General features: G+C 38.5%; 1 protein-coding gene across 5 annotated transcripts in view; it reads right to left on the bottom strand.

Annotated features, from left to right (window-relative positions):
• Positions 1-18,242, bottom strand: part of LOC106093483 (RYamide receptor) — an 814,074-nt gene that overhangs the window by 755,635 nt on the left and 40,197 nt on the right. The window contains exon 1 of one of the 5 annotated variants that reach the window (XM_059363998.1): positions 15,279-15,350. The exons of the other annotated variants lie outside the window; for them this stretch is intronic. The gene's annotated coding sequence lies outside the window, so the exon portion shown is untranslated. Of the gene's footprint in view, positions 1-15,278; positions 15,351-18,242 lie in introns of those variants that run through there. 5 annotated transcript variants of the gene reach the window in all.

Raw genomic sequence — 18,242 nt, 5'->3', positions numbered from 1 at the left:
GATATTGAGCTGAAATTTTGCACAGATTCGTTTTTGGTCCATAAGCAGGTTAAGTTCGAAGATTGGCTATATCGGACTATAACTTGATATAGCCCCCATATAGACCGATCCGCCAATTTAGGGTCTTAGGTCCATAAAAGCCACATTTATTATCCCATTCTGCTGAAATTTGGGACAGTGAGTTGGGTTAGACCCTTCGACATTCTTCGTCAATTTGACTCAGATCGGTCGAGATTTGGTTATAACTGCCATATAGACCGGTCCTCCGTTTTAGGGTCTTAGGCCCATAAAAGCCACACTTATAATCCGATTTTGCTGAAATTTGGGACATTCAGTTGTCTGAGGCCTTTAAATATCCTTCATCAATATGGCCAAGATCGGTTCAGATTTGGATATAGCTCCCGATTTAAGGCCTTAGGCCCATAAAAACCATATTTATTATCCGATGTCGCCGAAATTTGAGACATTGAATTTAGTTAAGCGCCCTGGCATTCTTCTGCAATATGGCACAGATCGGCCCAGATTTGGATATAGCTGCCATATAGACCGATCTTTCGGGTTTAGGCTTTGGGGCCATAAAAGGCGCATTTATTGTCCGATGTCGCTGAAAATTGAGACAGTGAGTGTTTGTCTCTTCGACGTTCTTCTTTAATTTGGCCCAGATCGGTCCAGATTTGAATATAGCTGCCATATAAACCGATTACTCGATTTAAAGTTTGGCCCTATAAAAGCGCAAATTTCACTGAAATTTGACACAGTGACTTATGTTAGGCTTTTCGACATCCGTGTCGTATATGGTACAGATCGGTTTATTTTTAGATAAAGCTACTAAAAAGGCCAATATTTTGTTATACACAATTGAACAATGACTTATACCTATTAGTATTCGGTTCAAATCGGGTATTTCGATATAACTGCTATGGGACATAAAGTATGCAATTTTCACCGGATTATGATGAAAGGTGGTTAACATATTTTCCCGAGGTGGTGGGATCCAAAGTTCGACCCGGCTGAACTTAACGAGTTTTTACTTGTTTTTGTTTGCTTTGGTGTAAGATCGTGTACTAACTTGTAAGACTTTACCTTGAAATTGTTTTTCAAAATATGTTGCATTCTGCCCATACAGATTGGATTCGTTCAATCCGAGTCTTCACACGCCGAATAATTTCATTATTGCAGTTTTTGTTTGTCGCAGATCAATGCCCCCACCCTTCAGTATTTCAGTATGTGGATACCAACACAGTAAATTCGTAACACATTGACTGTCCTTCTATGTCAGCAAACCAACGAAACATGAACCAAAGTTCACATATTGTTGCTCATAAAAGCGGTCATAATGGAAAATATTATATCAAGGACAACCATTTGTAACAAAATAATATCTCAGATATTCATTTATGTACATTATGTGATAGTATGCCGTATAATCCTAATGAAGTTTCATTTCCACATCTATTACTGCTAAAATCCCTTGTACTATAATGACCTTTTTCGGATTATAGACTGTGGATCATGGATAAACAAAGCATGCGAAACTACGTTTTTCAAAAATATTAGTTTTATCCAAACTTTAAATGTTTTTCTATCTGGTAAACCGCATTCAAAAGAATAGGCTTTTACGTCTATACATATGTTAATAGATGTGTTATATTCGAATTGGCCCAGGAGGGGCTTTTTTTATTCATTGCTTGGGTTGTTACACATATGGGCAACCACATGTCGGCATATGTGCACATACACACCAACACACGCAACGCTATGTATTATGTGATTCGCCTTGTCTGAAAAGGACTAAGGACTCATGCTGCTTGCTACTCTGACTTTTAGTCAATGTGATTTGGTACCCTATAACAAATGTGTAGTTGTTTGCTGTCACACATACTATTGTTTGTTTAGATATACGTGTGTTGGTATTTTACGTTGCCGCTTCGTTTGACGCTTTGAGCTTTTTTTTTTTTCTCACATTTGGCTGCCAATTAACATTAGAGTTTTATTGGTTTACGTGTGCTAAACATGTTAATCATTGGTAATTGGCCTTTAAATCCAACGCAGACATATAAACGCTCATAGGCTGTTTCTTCAACCAGCACTGTGAAGGACAAACCCGCAGTGGTGTACAGGGAGGTGCAAAGGAAGAGCAGGTCATGATCAGGTATTGAATTAAGCAACAGGGATTCCAATGCAGAGAACATCACATATAATTAATAACAAGTAAAAGCGTGCTAAGTTCTTCCGAGTCGAATCTTATATACCCTCCACCGGATCGCATTTGTCAGGATCTTTTTCCGGTGTCTCTTTTTATGCAAACAAAGGAAAGGAAAGGATAAAAAAGTATTGCTATGCTATTGCAGCTATATCAAATTATGGTCCTATTCGATGTTGGAGACCATACTAGAAGTCATTGTGTAAATTTCAGGCAAATCGAAAAGAATTGCGCCCTTTATGGGCTCAAAAAGTAAAATAGGGAGATAGTTTTATAGGCCGATTTAGACCACATTTGACACGTATGTTGAAGGTCATGAGAGAAGTCGTTGTACAAAATTCAGATAATAATCAAATCAAATAATAATTCAAATTAGATAATAATTGCGCCCTATAGAGGCTCAAGAAGTCAAGATCCAAGATCGATATATATGGCAGCTATATCAGGTTATGGACCGATTTGAACCATACTTTGCACAGTTGTTGAAAGTCATAACGAAACACGTCGTGCAAAATTTCAGCGAAATCAGATAAAAACTGCGTCCTCTAGTGGCTCAAGAAGTCAAAATTCAAGATCGGTTTATATGGCAGCTATATCAGGGGGATATTAATTTCGTCACCATTTGTAACTCCTCCAAATATTAGTCTAAGATCCCATAAAGTATATAAATTCTTGATCGCCGTGGCATTCGATCTTGCCATGTCCGTCCATCTGTCTGTCGAAAACGCGCGAACTTTCGAAGGAGTATATTTATCCTCTTGAAATTTTGCACAAATACTTCTTATTAGTGTACTAACCCAGTACAGTAGTAGGTCAGAAGTATAAATGTGCCAAAACGGTCCATGATTTCATATAGCTGCTATATAAACCAATTTCGGATCTTGACTTCTTGAGCCTCTAGAGAGCGTAATTATGGTCCGATTTGGCATAAAGTCTTTTGCGTTAACTTTCATTAACTATGCCAAGTGTGGTCGAAATCGATTTATAAAGCTCCCATATAAAATTATTATAAAAATGACAGTGGCTGACATTTTGCACTATGACTTCTTCTATGATCTCCAATATCCAAATAAAGTATGGTCCGCGTCAGTCCATAACCTGATATGACTCCAATAGCATGGCAATTTTTATCCATTATCCCTTGTTTGCCTAAAAAGAGATACTGGACAAAGAACTTGACAAAAACGATCCATGTTGGAGGTTTAATAAGATTCCGCCCGGCCGGATTTAGCTCGTTTTTACTTGTTTTGGGTTACGATAGGTTAGCTTATGTTAGATTATGTTAGTGACAGTCTGTCATCAGACTCACTTAGACGTTTTCATCTATTGTGATTCCACAGAAACAGAAGAATGAAGATGCCTTCTTGTTCCTACCATTGGGCCGAATATTCACATCCGCTAAATCAGACAGGTTCTCAAAGAAATTAGAAGCTAAAATGAATCTCCTTCTGACTACTAATGCGGGCCACACAAACAGAAGGTGTTCTATAGTCTCATCTTCGTCGATGTTCTCACAGCTTCTGCAAAAGTTGTTGCTAGCAACCTTCAGTCTGTTAGCAAGTTTTCCGATTAGACAATGATCTGTCATGACGGACACAATGACTGAGACATCTATTCCAGCCAAAACAGCAAAGCGGTAGACCTCTTCATGTCTAGATTAGGCCACATAGTTTTGGAATGCTCACAGCCCCCTCTTTGTGACCATCTATCATTCGTTGTTCTTCGGCCTGGTCATGAAAACTTAGTTACATGTCGCTAGAGGCATATCCACAGATTCCAGTATCCCTGGAATGTGTAGGGTAGTTCCTAGTCTCGCAAGCTCGTCCGCTTTACAATTCACTGGGATATATCTGTGATCCAGCACCAGGAATAGGCGAAGTTTGAACTGTTCAGCCATCTCGTTGAGAGATCTGCGACAGTCGAGGTCGGTTTTTGTGCTCCGAAATACGTTTTCCAGGGATTTAATCACTGCCTGGCAGTCTGAGAATATATTTATGCCAATCGTCGTAATGACATTATATCGTATCCACTCCACCACTTCCTTAACTGCAAGGATCTCTGCTTGATACGCAATGCCGGATAACCTTTTTGATATGACCAGTTCTAGATCTTTAGAGTACACCCCAAAGCTCAACTAGTCGTTTGGAACCATTCGTATAGAAGTCTATGTAACTTCTGTTACATGGGATATCGTAGTTCCAGTCGGTTCTATCAGGAATAGTGGTACAGTACTTTTTTTTTTCAAAAAACAACATCGGATATTGTATCAAGGTAATATTGTGTTGGGTTACGATACTAAATTAAAAAATAAAATTATAAATGGACAGTCATCTGTGAAGTAAAATAAAAATCAATCATCAAAATAAATTAAAAAAAGCATCTAAATTTTAAAGTTTAGTGTTTTTGGTTCGTTTTTATTGCTAAATTCATACGAAGAAGAAAAATCTTGAATTTGCGGACTTATTTTTTGTACCATTAAAGCTCTTGAGCCGTAGTTGACTAACCGAGAGATCGGTTAATATCGGAGGCTATATCATGTTTAAGACCAAATTTGACAATACTTAACACGGATATTGGAAGTCATAGAAATAATAATTGTGCAATATTTCAGCCAAATCGGACAAACAATGAAGGAGGGTGTAAAAATCCATTTGTGTTTTTTCGTATAGACTCAAAAACGGATGATCCGATTTCTTGAAACTTTCGCAGATGGTGCACCATGGACCCGTGTTTAAAAAAGGGGAACTTAATTTTTCATATCTGAAGAAGGGGCAGACCCTCCCCCTTACCAAAATGTTCAAAACTGCAGATCTCCGAGATGATTAAACGCGTGTTAAGTTCGGCCGTGCGGAACCCAATACCATGGATATAGTAATCATCCTACTTTATTATAACCCACTACCATATCCATAGTTATATCTAAATAGGGGCTGGTCTGGATCATATTTTGTTCAGGTCCCGAGAACTCTTATACAAGTAACAGATTCAGAGTAATCGAACAATAAATCCGTTATTTATGGGATTAAGACCCTAAATTGCTACATCGGTCTATAAGGCAGCTATATCTACATATTTAGTCAGATCTGAATCATATTTTGATCGGATGTTCAACGAAATCGGGTAATATATAAAACTTTTAAGAAATTCAGACCCTTTACCAACAGATCGGTCTATATGGCAGCAACATCTAAATACAGTCCGAACTTAACCATATTTGGTTAGAATGCGGGAGGCTTAAAATAACCCACTCTTCTAAATTTCAGCGAAATCGAAACCCGTAAAACTTTTACGGGTTTCACACCCTTAATAGGCAAATCGGTCTATATGACAGCTATATCTAAATATAGTCCGATCTTAACGATACTTAGGTCGAACGTCGGGATGCTTAAAATAACTCAATGTTTGAAATTTAAGCGAAATCGGGTAATAAATAAAGCTTTTATTTATGGCAGATATATCCAAATATGGTATGATCTGAACCATATTTATGTCGAATATCGGAAGGCTTAAAATTGATCACAGTTTTAAATAGCGGTATCGGGTAATAATAAAAACATTTTTGGGCTTCAGACCTTTAACAGGCAGTTCGGTTCATATGGTAACTATATCTAAATATAGTCCGATCTGAACCATATTTGGGTGGTATATCGAGAGGCTTAAAATAACTCACTGTTGTAGATTTCAGCGGAATCGAGAAATAAATAAAGCTTTTATGGGCTTTAGACCCTTAATCGGCAGATCGGTCTACATGGCCCGATCTAAACCATATTTGAGTCGAAAGTCGAGAGGCTTAAAATAACTTACTGTGTCAAATTTCAGCATACGCTCCATATCGGTCAATAACATGATGTAGCTCATATATTTATATTTGATAAAGTCATTCAAAGAACTTGACAAATGCGATCCATGGTGGAGGTTATATAGGATTCGACCCGGCCAAACTTAGCACGCTTCTACTTGTTTACATTTAGTTTTGTTTTCATCAAACCTCCATTATTGCAAACGTATTATAAACTCAAGATAAAATTGTAAAAGGAAACTTCATGTTATTTTACGACCTGTGTGTATTTGGTGTGCTATAGTTTCAAACCTGACTGTAGCAAAACTCCGACTGATTTTCTAAAATAATTCAAGAAACTATAAACGCTACAGGCAACAGGAAACCATTTCATTTAATTTCCTTTTTTGTTTTCTGCCACTAAGCCTTACGAATGCGAATACCTAAACATACGCACACATTGCGACATAAATATCGGCAAATAATGCGCCACATGAAAGCCATCAAATTATACAGACATTCGGTCATAACAAAATCCAACTGTCGTCCTTCGTAGATATGCGTGACTCCTGAACTCACGGCGCGCTTTATGAATGTCTGAAACGACTTTTGGTATTTGTATGCCAGACTATTAATTACGGAAAGGAAAATAATGTTTCAAAATAAACGGATTCACGGAAGGCTTTTCAGAAAAACGTGAAAAGCGTTACACATGTTACCTTGTGGCGACCAGCAATATTTTATAAGAGCCAAACAAACAAGTTAAAGTGGAAAGAAAACCAACAAAAGAAGATATCTTGTAGTGGTGGTGGTGGTGGTGACGGTAGCAGGAACTCAATCAAGCAAAAATAATATATCTATGTAAATTTTTCTACTGAGTTAAGTTCGGTTCATAAACTTTTGACTTTAAAATTATTGTAAGGCACGAGGCAAATATTATGAGGTGATTTAATATCTGCTTTAAAGGCGAATAAGTACACTGAAATAATTCGACGCCAAATTTCACTGCAGTGTACAAAAAAAAATCTTAAAAAGTATGAATAATATGAGAGACGGGACACAAGTGTCGGCATTTTCAGAAGTATCGGGATGTCACTTAATGTCACTCTGATGTTTTAAGTCTATCTAAAGTGTGTCTATCTAGCACTATCGAAGTCACACCTACTTTTGTTTACCAAAACTATCCGCTAGAAATTTTAGTCGAATTCTTCTTGTTGATGCAAGACTGTTGGGATTTATTATACCATATACAGGGTGGCTGATGAATATTGCTACAATGATGAATATTGCTACATTTTTTTTTCGGTGTATGGAATACATTTTTCTTTTATTCATGTTAAATTAAATTATTAAATTAATTATTAAATTATTATTAATTAAATTAATTAATTAATTAATTAAATTAATTATTAAATTATTATTATTAAATAGAAAAAAAGTTATTACATTTTTTTTTGGTAGCGGCTTTCATCAGCCACCCTGTATGTCACTATTTAAAAGCGGCACCAATATAGAGAGTTCTCCCGATTTGACTCCTTGAGCCTCTAGAAATAATAAATCTTATCTGATTTAACTGAAGTCTGTAGAATGCTCGGATTATTAGTCCAATGGTTACGTTTTCCATCAGAGGCTTTGGTCAGTTGCTACGCGGTATCACAGTGGACAAAAACTTTCTGAGTGAGTATTATATATTTCAAACCGCCACAAAATTTGGACAATAATTCCTTAACTCTCCAATGTCTGTATCGTTTGTGGTCCAAATCGACTTTATATTGCCACCATAAAAACCGTTCTCCCTTCATGATTCCTACAGAATCTGGAGGTTTCAATTCTTATGTGACTGGGAAAATTTGTATTTTTTGCTTATAAATTGAAAAACCAATGAACCATGATGAATGGTATACAATGAAAAACGTAGAGACTTCCCTAGTATCAAAATTTTGTGTTTAAGCGCATTGATAAGATACCTCCTAAAATCAACCGACAGAAGGTATCAACAATGTCTCAAACATTTATTATAGGATAGGGATATACTAATTTAATCATTTCATTTGTAATGCCTCGAAATTCTGAGTCGATCTATCTATGTCCGTCCATTCGTTAGTATGCGGAAATCACGATAACGGTCGAACTGTTGAAGCTAGCTACTTGAAGTTTTGCACACACACTTCTTATTGACTTTGCGGATTGCAAATAGGCCATATGGATATAGTGAGCGGGCGAAATTTTTATCCCATTTGCTTCAAATTTAGCACAATGATTTCCAATATGACCTCCTTTTCTGACCCTTGGACCAGTAATATTCTTACTTCTAATTTTGGAGTTAACGTCTTCTAACAATTACGATCCATTGGCACCTGTGGACCACTGCTTGACTTGCTTTTATTGGTTATGGCAGAATGTTTGTCCCATTAGCCGAGTACCATAACATTCCAAGCGATTCGATTTTTAGCACTAATTCTAAAATCTCGGACACCAAGTTTCGAGGTGTCTCCCACCACTTGATCTTTCCATCGGACTTTTGGTCGTCCCGGTTTGCGTGTACCACCGTATTCGCCTTCAAAAGTCTTCTTTGTTGGAGCTTCTTCATCAATTCTGACAACACGACGTAGCCAAGGCAACCGTTGTATTTTGATACGTGTGTAACTATGCTATCGTCGTCATACAGCTCGTGATTTATATGACGCCTATATTCTTCATTAACGCAAATTGGTCCATATATTTTACGAAGAATCTTTCACTAAAATACTCCAAGCACTGCCTCGTCTGCTATCATAGGTACCCATGCTTCGAAACCATATAACAACAAGGACAGTATCAGTATCTTGTATAGTGTAATCTTCGTCTGTCGAGAGGTGGCCTTATTTCTAAACTGCTTACTTAATCCAAAGTAGCATCTGCTTGCCAGTATTATTCTTCGCTTTTTCAAAACTGGTGTCATTCGTTTCGGTTACAGCGGTGCCGAGGTCGATAAAGTTGCTGACTATCTCAAAGTTATGGTTCCTAACTTTCTCAATTTTCTTTATCTGATCGATTGTACAAGGCGTTTTGGAAGTTGGCACACTCCATTTCGTCTTATTTCTATTTATTTGTGTGCCATACCTATTCACATCTGCTATTTTTGTGAATAGTGTGCCATACCTATTAACATCTGCATCTCGAATAATCATATTAAAGAGATCACACGATAAGCTGCCTCCTTGCCTGAAACCTCGTTTGCTATTGAATGGTTCCTAGAGATTCTTTCCAATTCTTACTGAGGAACGTGTTTCAGCAAGTGTCATCCTGCAATGTCTTATTAATTTTGCATGGATACCAAACTTGAAATTCCTTTGACGTATAGGGCTATTGAAAGCGGCTTTGTAGTCAACAACGAGATGATAGTTGGAGATTTGTCCCTCTCGGGTCTTTTACAGATTTTGGCGCAGTTTGAATATCTGGTCTATGGCAGATTTACCAGGTCTAAAGCCGCAATGGTAGTGCCCAATTCTCTCATTGATTTTAAGATTTAATCTTTCACAGATTACGCTCCAAAGTATCTTGTATGCGATAGGGAGGAGACTTATTCCTCTATAGCTGACACATTCCATCTTGTCTCCTTTCTTGTGTTCGGGATGCTGAGGTTTCAATCATCGGGTATGCGTTCTTCTAGCCTGATCGCGCAGACAAGCTTATGTATGTGGGTATGCATTCTATACCATCATCAGGGATAGGTTCTGCGTTGTCCTCTTCGCTGCCATCGCCGGACACAGCAGCAGGGTAAAATGTTCGTTCCATATCCACTTCACACTATCTGTGTCAGTTACCAGATTTCCTTCTTTGCCTCTGCAGAAGGATGTGTCTGTAACAAAGCCATCGGATCGATGTTTAATTCTTTGGTAGAATTTCCGGACTTCATTATGACTCTTGTCCATCTCAATTCGCTTATACTCTCGTCTTTCCATTTCCATTTTCTTTTTGCGGAGAAGACGTTTCTCTTTTTTCCTTTTCTCCCGATATCTCTGATTCATCTGGCTCGTTGGTACTAATTGCAGGGTCGCTCTGTGTGCCGCATTCTTGGTTTCATTAGCATTCCGATACTCTCGGTCGTACCATGTGTTTTTTGAGGGAGGCTTTCTGCACCCAAGTATGGCTTTCGCGACATTTTCCATAAAGTGGGCAAGGATTGCCACCGCGCCGTTATATTATCGGTACAAGGAGAGCTTTCATCAAGCTGCTTGAATACCTTCCACCTATCACAATATTATCTTTTTGGTTTGTCGTGTTTTGATCGGGTGACAACCATGTGACATGTAATTACTCTATGTTGGAATATCGTGCTATTAACAACCATATTCGTTGCCACAGTCCATTAGCCTCAAACCTTTATCGGAAGTTTCTTCATTTAGGCAAAATTTTCCGATATTTTCGTTCCCTAATTTCGCATTAAAATCTCCCAGAACGAGCGAAACAGCGGTCATATGTTCTTTCTAGGCGCTCGAAGAAACAATCATTTGTCTGTTCGTCCTTATCTTCCGTCGGCGCATGGGCGCAAATAAGGCTGACGTTGAAGAATTTGGCCTTTATTCTGGCAAGCCTCTCATACACCAGAGTAAACCTGGAGACAAGGTGCTTCATTCTACGACTAACCACAAAACCACAGCCCAATTCATGCCTCGTTTCATGCCAGCTATAATATTGGGCGTCACCTTTCGGTGTTGCTGTGGAGCCCTACCCGAGCCATAGCACTTCTTGTATGGCAGTAATGTCTGTCCTGTATTTCTCCAATACATCCGACGGTGTGTATACTGCACTCTCTCTATAAAGAATGCGGACATTCCAGGTGCATATACGCAAATCATGGTCCTTAAAACGTTTGCGGGGGTCGTCAACATAGTAATTTCTTTAGGTTTTCCGGGTGATGGGCTACTATCCCGACGGCCCAACCTATCTTTTGATCGTTCTATAGGTGAACTCGTGGCACATTTTAGCTCACTCACTGCCTTCAATGGATGTTCAAGGTAGCTATCCAGGTGAAGACCAGGATAAGCCTGAATTTTTCCAAGTCAAAATTAATCGTTGCTGGATTTCCAACATCTCCAAGTTACCCTTTTCACAATAAATAGCACCAGTAAATATTGGTTTTAGCCCCTTTTTATAAAGTCACGATTACTTTGACATACTGCTGACTTTTGCAATAAGAAGCTCCAATGAAAGGTATTTGAAATTAGAAAACGAGATTGAATTTTCTGGGCTATGTGTCTGGGGAACCACGCTATCCCCCACAACACCCCTAAAACGGACATACATATTTACTGGAAATGAAGCTCAAAGGAAAGGTATTTGGGAGTAGAGCACGATTCTGATAGAGCCACCCCACCCCAAAACACGCCCCATTGGGACATATTTGCTGACCATTGTAAAATGGGGTTCAAATAAAAGGTAGTTTAGAGTAGAACACGAATCGGATATATATTTTTAGTCGCTGCGTGGAATTGATACCCACCTTTGGGACCCAGTTTCTGGGGGTCCATACTGCCCTCCAAACCGACCAACCAATATCCAGGGGGCCTTCCCACTCCCAAAATCTGCATGAGAATATCGGGCTCAAGTAAAGTCTTTTAAGAATGGAGTATTTGCGCCTTTTATGGGCCCAAGACCTTAAATCGAGAGATCGGCCAATATGGCAGCTATATCCAAAACTGGACCGATCGGGGCGTAATCGTAGGAAGACGCACAATTTGGGCCAAATTGAAGAGAGATGTCGAAGGGCCTAACACAACTCGCAGTCTCAAATTTCAGCAAAATCGGATAATAAATGTGGCTTTTATGGGCCTAAGGCCCGAAATCGGCGGATCGGTCTATATGGGGGCTATATGAAGATTTAGTCCGTCATAGCCCATCTTTGAACTTAACCTGCTTATGGACAAAAAAGAATCTGTGCAGAATTTCAGACAGACGGACGGACATGGCTAGATCGTCTTAGATTTTTACGCATATAAAGAATATATATATTTTATAAGGTCGGAAATGGATATTTCGATGTGTTACAAACGGAATGACAAAATGAATATACCCCCATCGTTCGGTGGTGGGTATAAAAACATTTTTGTGTTGAGTTTTTAAGATTGCTGAATCCAAAAAATAAGTTTGGCCGTGCCGAATCTTATATACCCTCCACCATGGATCGCATTTGTCAAGTTCTTTGCCCGGTTTTTATAGGCAAATAAAGGATAATGGAGAAGTATTGCTATGCTAATAGAATTATATCAGATTAATATTCGCGCCATACTTGACTTGGATGTTGGAGACCATAGTAGATGCCATTGTGCAAAATTACAACCAAATCGGATAAGAATTGCGCCCTATAGGGGCTCGATAAATATAGTCAGGAGATCGGTTTATATGGGGGCTATATCAGAAACCGATTTAGGCCATATTTGGCACGTATGTCATAGGAGAAGTGGTTGTGCAAAATCCGATAGTAAATGCGTTCTCAGAGGCTCAAGAAGTCAAGATCCGAGATCCTTCGAAAGTTTGCGTGCTTTCATACGGACAGACGGACAGGCATGGCTGGATCGACTAAATGTCATGGCGGTCAAGAACATATATAAGTATTTTTTATGGGTCTTAGACCAATATTTCTATGTGTTACAAACGGAATGACGAAGTTAGTATATCCCCATCCTATGATGAAGGGTTTTAAAATGACAAATATAATAAGCGAGTAAAATGCTAAGGCTCAATACTTTCTTTTTGAGTTACAAAGTTGCCCAACTACAATGCTTTTTGCTATTCCACTGTTTTTATCAAATTCTCTTCTTAAGACGAAACAAAGCACAGCGATTTATTTCTTGCTTCAGTAAACCTCAAGAATCGTAAAGATAAATCGGCTTTTCCTGGCATTATTTTAAGTGCTTACAAAAAGCCACCATTGGATTCTGGAATTTCTTAAGTTAACTCCCAATTAGGCGAGCCCTCATTGTATTGCTAATTTTCCATCTAGGTTTCATTTTGATCGTGGAACTAATCCCAAAAGCAATTTGTGGCGGTTCTTTGTTGTCGTAATCATTTAGCGATTCGGCAATATGTTGGGGTATGACCTGAAATACCGCCATCACATTTGATTGTTTTTGTGGGTGACCTTTAGCAACTTTACCGCAGCTCATAAACTCCCAATATTATGGCAGCCCAACCTGCAACAGCTTTGGTGAATTTTCACCCTGCACCGCCATCCCAATAAAATACGTATATACAGTAGTATCTCGATTAACGTCGTGACAGGTTTCGAAAAATCGGAAAGTAAACCCAAAAAAAACTTTTCATATTTTAACAATCGCGACATCAATCGAAATAATAGTTACTCATGCATCAAAATACAGGTTTTTTTCCTTTTTCTTTTATACCCGCCACCATAAGATAGGAAATACATCTTTTTAATCACTTCCTTTGCAACACATCGAAACATCCGTTACATACCATACAAAGTATATATATATTTCTGATCAGTGTGTTCGTCCATTTGTCTTTGCGTCAGTTGTTATCACGCTACAGTCTTCAAAAATTGGGATATTTAGCTGAAATTTGGCACAGACCCGCTATTCCTCAATACGTATGTTAAGTTCTTGAAAGGACCAAATCGGACTATATTTGTATATAGCTGTCCATATAGTACATACAGACCAATCCATATAGTACATACAGTTGTCATACAAACCGGTCTGCCGATTTAGGATCTTAAGCCCATGAAAGCCGGATTTATTACTCCATTTCCTTGAAATTTATAGAGTTGGACAAGACCCCGTAATAACGGAAACGAATATGGTCTACATCGGGCCACATTTGGATATGCCATCATATAGGCCGATGTGGTTTGTAAAGGGTGATTTTTTTGAGGTTAGGATTTTCATGCATTAGTATTTGACAGATCACGTGGGATTTCAGACATGGTGTCAAAGAGAAAGATGCTCAGTATGCTTTGACATTTCATCATGAATAGACTTACTAACGAGCAACGCTTGCAAATCATTGAATTTTATTACCAAAATCAGTGTTCAGTTCGAAATGTGTTCATTCATGTGTTCAGCGATGAGGCTCATTTCTGGTTGAATGGCACCTGAACCAAATTTGATACAGATCGGAATATATTTGAATAATAAGGTGGATATATTAGAAGTATAATAAAATAGGATTAGAAATATATCCATGGTGGTGGGTATCAAAAGTTCGGCATGACCGAAATTAATGCATTTTTACTTTTTTTTTATACCCACCACCATAGGATAGGGGTATACTAATCTAGTCATTCCGTTTGTAACACCTCGAAATATTCGTCTAAGACCCCATAAGACGACAATTTTGCCCAATTTGGCTGAAATTTTGCATGTAGTGTTCAGTTATGACTTCCAACAACTGTGTCAAGTACGGTCCAAATCGGTCTATATCCTGATATAATTCCCATATAATCCGATCTCCAGATTTGACTTCTTGAGCCCTTAAAAACCGCAATTTTTGTCCGTTTTGACTGAAATTTTCCATGTAGTGTTTTGTTATGACTTCCAACAACTGCGCCAATTACGGTCCAAGTCAGTCTATAACCTGATATAGTTCTCATATAAACAGGTCATTCTTGTTTGGTTCCTAGAAGCTTTAATTTTTGCTGATTTGACAGAAATTTGGTATGTACAATAAAATTATGCCCTTCAACTAATTTTTTATGTTGTATAAATTTTGAGCAGAATCCATGGTAGCGGGTTCCCAAGATTCGGCCCGGCCGAACTTAGCACCCTTTTACTTGCTTTTTGCTTCAATTGCGATTCAGAAACGTAACAATGTATATATTCTCAGCTCAATTTGCTTCAGCCTAAAATCTCATAAACGATCGGTCTAAGTCGGATAAACCCGCCATTTTGATTCCATAGTAAATACTTAAGTAAGCAATACTAGTCCAAATCGGATGATCTATGTCTAATTTCTACGGACTTCGTGTTTAGGTCAAAAAAGTTCCAAATTTCAAGTGAATCAAAATTAAAAATGCTTTCTGTCATCGACCAAAATCGGGATGTCCGTAAATTTTTGTTTTGGAAGTCATGTAAACGAAACAACGTAAATCGAGGTATTACTGTAATGTAGGAAACAATACCTCATCATTGGTTAGTTGGAAACGTCCGGGACAAAGAGAGAAAAGAGAACAATGTTATCATGTTTTCGGGTTGTCGCTTGGCTTATTTCAACCAACACAGTTAGAACAGAGTTGGTTATTTGGCTCTTTCGTTGGTTTACCTTTATTCATAAAATTTTATGAGAATGGGTGCTTACATGAATGAGTGTGTTTGTGTACGTTTGTATGTGTGTGAAGTCTAATCACACTGGTCGGTGTATATACACATATCTTTTCCTTTTCCTGTTTGCCGGGTATGTTTAAAAGCACAAATAATAAACACCAACAGAAAAAGATTTCATACACAGATAAATTTGTTGCTTGATTGGTGGTGATGATGCTGTTTGGGTGTGTGTGAATGTTTGCCTCGTTTGTGGTGTTATTTGCGCAAAGTTGTTTTTATTCGTAGTTTGTCTTGTTGTTAGTTGGGAATTTTTTTTTTTTTTGAGGAGCTCCAAATATGCTCGTACATGTGCAACTGTTGACGCGAACTTAAAATGCCACGAACAAGGGGGACTAAATGCGCGGTACGTTTAGCTTTTTATTTCAATAAAGTTTTTTAGTAAAACCGAATGTGCGTGTTTATTTGAGCGACTGAGACATTGAGACAACAAAAGCTACTAAAACAACGAACGATCGCCGTAAATTGGATTCTCTGTACTTACACTTTACTTGACAAACAAACAAACACACACAAACGTACATCAACCAACACCTGTAGTGGAAATTTCAATTTGTTGCTAAACAAATGGCATCATTTATTAGTTGTGTGGAAATATTGTTTGGTTTATTTTCCATTTCCAGGGCTTTATATTTTTGTTTCTATTCGCGCGCAAGTACATAGTGTAGTGTGGGTAAACTTATAAACGTGAGTTCATGAAGGCACGATTATTTACTCAAACGGTGTCAGATTGTCCATCCGGCATCTGTATGTGTGTGTGTGTGTGTGGACGTGAGAGTAGTTTAGCACATTTCAAATGTGTTAATTTGGCGGTAATGTGCCAATCATCCAATGACATTCTGACCATGACTTGATTGGCATTCTTTGTGGTTACATCCAAAAGGAATTGATTTTATTGAAATTGTTCTAATATCACAATCAGGGAGAAATAAGGAAAATAGTTCATTGATGTTCTTGTTTACTCTAAATGCAAAACTGTCCTAACCTTAAAGTTTTAATTTTTGTTTGTTTCTCATCCGAGACGAGCTTAATGATCGCAGATTGCAAATGGAAAAGGAAAACCAAAGATAGCAACACACACCAACCACTATGCGACGCTTTTCGTCTTTGGTTAGAAGACTTTTCTACCATATTTTTTCCGATTTGGCAGACATTTTTTATGCAGTGTTCAGTTATGACTTTCAACAACTGTGCTCCTGATGTAGCTCCCATATAAACTGATCTCCCGATTTGACTTCTTGAGCCCCTGGAAGCCGCAATTTTCATCCGATTAGGCTGACATTTTAAACATGGTGTTTTGTTATGACTTGCAACAACTGTGCCAAGTACGGTTCAAATCGGTCAAGAACATGATATAGCTCCCATATAAGCCGATCTCCCGATTTGACTTCTTGATCTCTTACAAACCGCGATTTTTATCCGATTTGGCTGCAATTTTGCACGTGGTGTTCGGTTATGACTCTCAAAAACTGCGTCAAGTTATGTCTATAACTCCCCTATTTTAGCAGAATCCAAGGTGGTGGATTCCCAAGATTCGGCCCGGCCGAACTTAGCACGCTTTTACTTGTAACTTCCGTATTAGAAGCAGCTAATGCTAAGGCACTCTATGGCATAGGGTGCCTTAGCACATATATATAATGTGCGAAGATTATTTCATGCAAACGTTGACAGTGACTACGTCTCAAATGGTTCATATGCTTAGTCAAATTTTGGCATACTCTTCCAACATTTCGGCCGGTATCTCACGAATAAATGCTTAAATGTTGTCTTCCAATGCGTCAATTGAAGCGGGCTTGTTTGTATAGACATGAGCTTTAACAAAGCCCCACAACATAGCCTTTATTGATTTTTTCGCCCGGTTTCTCGCAGCACGAAATTCCTCATGCATCTCTGGCGTCTTAAAACGCTTCTATGTTGAATAGGCAGGTCTCTTTTCTTTATTAAGTTCTGGATGTTGAAACCAAAACAAAGTTTTGTGTTCGAGCCAACTTTCCTACTTCGAATGGGTATTGAAGCATTGTATATACGAGTAATATTATATTGTAAGAAACTATTTGATTGATCTACAAAGCTGAGGGTATATATTATTTTACCCCAATTCTCCTCACTAATCTTATTATACAAAACAGAATAGTCGATGTTCTTGAAGTCACGGTAAGAAATATGGTCAACCTTTTCCTGTACAATGAAATCATATGCCACGCATATAAGATCATGTTTGGAATAACATAATTGTTATTTTATTCGTAATGTTACAAAAAAGTATCGCGGAAGAAGGTTTTTCAACTGTGAAAAACGAACATATTACCAGCCATAACAGGGGCGAGATCAAACAAAGGTAATCATTTATTAACTTTGTATTGTAATCACCCGCACAATATTCTCAAGCTAAATTAAAAAACAAATTGATGCATACGCCTTTCCATCGTATCGCTTCCAACCGTAAAATGCTGGGGGCCTGCTGATTTACTGTCCTTCGGCCAACTTGGATTTTATTCTGGCGTAGCGGTACACATTCAATATCGGTGTCTAATTGCTGTTTACCCGGCCGATACAGGATGACTATGAGCACCCCACAGGCTGGAACTTTGAGCTCCGACTTGTGTGGTGTCCATTGTTACCATGGGAAGCTTAGCTGAAAGCTACGGGCGCGTCCACAGGTTGAGGATGGTGGAAATCTCCGTTTTTACGCGAAGTAGCTGCAAATGCGGCCGCGGGCAGTCAGCGATTTTCGAGAGGAGAGTCTCAGTGAGGAGTCAGGTGGCACTGGCTCTTAATTAAATACTGAGTGCCAATGATACTCGAGATGAAGGCAAGTTATTGGCGCCTTCAAATAACCATTGGCCAACATCAGCGTCTGTTCCCAGGTTAGGGGCGGCAGGAGGCGAGCGTCGGATCTTGGAGCAAGCGGATCGTCACAACGATGGATACACGTGCAATC

This window comes from Stomoxys calcitrans, chromosome 2 (assembly GCF_963082655.1).
Source record: "Stomoxys calcitrans chromosome 2, idStoCalc2.1, whole genome shotgun sequence".
In the NCBI taxonomy this organism is placed as follows: domain Eukaryota; kingdom Metazoa; phylum Arthropoda; class Insecta; order Diptera; family Muscidae; genus Stomoxys; species Stomoxys calcitrans.
Note: the sequence above shows the minus strand (reverse complement) of the source record. Positions and strands in the feature narration are given on the sequence as shown.